Here is a 3,934-nt window from a genome sequence, read left to right on the forward strand (position 1 = left end):
CCCTAAGATCAGATCGAGGGGGTGAATATCTGAGTAATGAGTTCCTAGATTATCTCAAAGAGTGTGGAATAATATCACAGTGGACTCCTCCAGGAACTCCACAACTTAATGGAGTTTCTGAAAGGAGAAATCGAACCTTGATGAACATGGTTCGTTCTATGATGAGTTCTGCTGATCTACCAGTAACATTCTGGGGATATGCTCTATATACAGCAGCTTACTTGCTTAATAGAGTACCTTCCAAGTCAGTTCCACAAACGCCCTATGAGATATGGCATGGAAGAAAGCCAAGTCTTAAACATGTTAAGATTTGGGGTTGTGAAGCATATGTCAAGAAGCTTGAAGCTACTAAGCTTGAAGCGAGATCAGTAACATGTTATTTTGTGGGATATCCTAGGGAAACTATGGGATATGAGTTCTACCATCCTGACGACCAGAAAGTCTTTGTCGCCAGAAATGCTATGTTTCTTGAAGAACAATTTGTTCTCAAATGAACTATAAGCAAACAGATGGAAATTAATGAGATTAATAATGAACCACAAACAAGCACTCGACATATTGACAACCCTGTTCCTGAACCCCTAGCTCCACGTAGATCTGAACGGGTTAGTAAGCCACCTAAGAGGTATGGCTTAGACAATGACTTTGATGAATTGTACCTTCTAGGTGACAATGAAACAAAGGAGGACCCTAGAGACTACACTGAAGCAATGTCCGACATTGATTTAAAGAGATGGCAAGAGGCCATGAAATCCGAGATGGATTCCATGTATCAAAATCAGGTCTGGACTCTTGTAGACCCTCTAGAAGGTATTGTACCTGTTGGAAACAAATGGGTCTTCAAGAGGAAGATAGGCGTTGATGGGAACGTGGAGACTTATAAGGCTAGACTAGTAGCCAAGGGTTACAGGCAAAGAGAAGGGATTGACTATGAAGAAACTTTCTCTCCTGTAGCCATGATTAAGTCCATTCGGATTTTGCTTGCTATAGCTGCGTACCATGATTATGAGATATGGCAAATGGACGTGAAGACGGCCTTTCTGAATGGCTACCTAGAGGAAGAGCTCTATATGACTCAACCCGAGGGTTTCGTGTCCAAGTCTGAAAAGACTAAGGTATGCAAGCTTCAAAGGTCCATTTATGGACTTAAGCAAGCCTCCAGGAGCTGGAACATTCGTTTCGACACTGAGATCAAAACGTTTGGTTTTACTCAAAACGAAGACGACAATTGTGTTTATCAAAAGGTCGTTGGGGATGCAGTTGTATTCCTAGTGTTATATGTAGATGACATATTACTATTCGGGAATGACACTGCAGTACTTTCTTATGTAAAAGTGTGGTTGTCCAAAACCTTCCGCATGAAAGATTTGGGAGATGCATCTTATGTACTTGGGATAAAGCTCTATCGTGATAGATCCAGAAAATTAATTGGATTATCCCAATCTATGTACATTGATAAGGTGCTAAGTAGGTTCCAGATGGAACAATCTAAGAAAGGTTTTCTTCCTGTTGGACATGGAATTCACCTTTCTAAATCCATGGAACCTAAAACTCCTGAAGAGATACGGCAAATGAGTTGTATTCCTTATGCTTCAACCATAGGAAGTCTCATGTATGCCATGATATGCACAAGGCCAGATATTGCATATGCTATGAGCATTACTAGTCGATATCAATCTAACCCAGGATTAGAACACTGGGGAGCTGTCAAGACGGTCCTTAAGTACTTAAGAAGAACTAAGGACATGTTCCTCGTGTATGGAGGAGCATCAGAGTTGCGAGTGGAAGGCTATACAGACGCAGATTTCCAATATGACGTCGATGATAGAAGTTCCAATTCCGGATATGTATTCACTCTGAATGGTGGGGCTGTCAGTTGGAAAAGCAAGAAGCAAAGTGTAATTGCTGATTCCATGATAGAGGCTGAATATGTCGTTGCAGCTGAAGCTGGCAAAGAAGCGTTCTAGATGAAGAAGTTCATCACTGAACTTGGGGTGGTTCCAACCATTACATCACCAGTAACTTTGCACTGTGATAATAGTGGGGCGATAACTCAAGCCAAGGAACCCAGGGCACATCAAAAGAACAAGCATATTGACAGACGCTTTAATATCATTAGAAGATATGCTGCCGAGGGGAAAATAAACATCCTCAAAGTTGCTTCAGCCGATAACGTAGCAGATCCACTGACAAAGCCAATGTCTCAGATCCAGCTTGACCGTCATATGGAAAAGATGGGTATTAGATACATGGGAAGTTGGCTTTGAGTGCAAGTGGGAGATTGTTGGAAGTATGCCCACAAAGCCACTCATTTGATGTAATAGCTTTTTGGAATACTTATTGTGTTAAACTTTTATATGTTTAATGGAGGGCAAATCTTATTGTTAATCACCATTTATTGTATCATGTGTTTAAGCAATAAGGGAATCCAAGGAATGTATTTGTTCTAAGTGATAAGTGATCTAATGAGTTAGATTATTGAGACCTTTCTCTTAGATTCATTCCTAAAACGTTCCTAGCCATAGGATTGCTAATTGGGCATTAACAATCCGCTAAGGCTAGTATGTGTTATGTTGACTCAATCGTGAGTATAACTAGTCTCAAGTCATTTGGTGTTGGACACTAAGACAAACACATAGGTGCTCGAAAGAGTACTCGAGTACACTGAACTACGATCAAAAGAGAGTTTGGACATACATGTCATGTATGAACTCTAAGGTTGCAATATGCAAAGTAATCCTTTGACCTGAGGCATCATAGATGTCTAATGGTTAGGTCCTTGATCTTTGATCATGTCAACGACATTCATTTGGAGTGTCCACGACATTGTTGGGGTCAAGCTATCTAGTCATGTAGGCATATGAATGCACAAAAAGGGATCTCTAACCTTCCACGGTGGAGGGAGAATACTCTAAGATATGATTCTAAAGTCTTTGGCCAAAGCAAATGAATATGACTTAGGAAGTTTGTTCCAAATCATATTCAAGGGAATCATATAGGAAAGTATCACATTGGATAGTAGACATGAAACAAACTATCACTTAAACAATGTGATTAAGAGTATTGTATTAGAGAAGGACCGTATTGCATTGTAGTTGTAACTGGATAGGTTCTCCAACCAATTCTACTTAGCTTGGGTAACCATGACATACTGCTAGGTGTCACTCATGGTTTGTGGAAGCCTAAATGATTAGGTAACACTAATCATTAAAGGGAAAATTGAAATGTGGTTTCAATTCACAATCGATAGTTAAGAGTAACATCGCCCACTGCCTCGCTAATTGGAACCTAATGGATCGTACACCGAGTAAGGATGTATGTGAAGAAATTATATGAAATGGATAAGCAATTAAATGGTTTAATTGAAGAATGGTCAAGATTAATTAATTAGTTAATTAATTTTACGAAAGGTTCGTATTGGGCTTATATGTTGGTTTTGGGTTTCGGGGCCCAAAAGCGTTTTGGTCCAAAAGGCCTATTATGTTTAAGTTGTATGACAACTAAAACAAAATGGGCAAATTAGCCCAATAACAATAAGAGGCTGGCCATTAGGGTGAATGGGCAAGTTTGCCACTCACCAAAGAAAATGTTATAAAAGCAACTTTATAGCAATTTTCTCAGGAGGGTTTTTTTGTTGAAATTGGGTGAAACATTTTCTCTCATTTTTCTCTAAGAGGCCGGCCACTAAGGGGAGGGACATCTAGCAATCTCTTCTTCCCTAAGTCATCCATATCATCTTCACAAGATACATCCTTGGTGAAGAGACTTAGAGACATCAAGCTTTTGGTGTTTTGGAGAACAAATCCTTATTTCCTCAAATCTTCAAAGGAGCACTAAAGGGAGGAAAACACAAGGTGGATTCAAGGAGCTTGGAGGTGACTTGAAGGCCATCCACTTGGGTGAATCCCTTGTGTAAACAAGGATGAGCTTCAAG

This window comes from Malus domestica, chromosome 10, assembly GCF_042453785.1.
Source record: "Malus domestica chromosome 10, GDT2T_hap1".
In the NCBI taxonomy this organism is placed as follows: domain Eukaryota; kingdom Viridiplantae; phylum Streptophyta; class Magnoliopsida; order Rosales; family Rosaceae; genus Malus; species Malus domestica.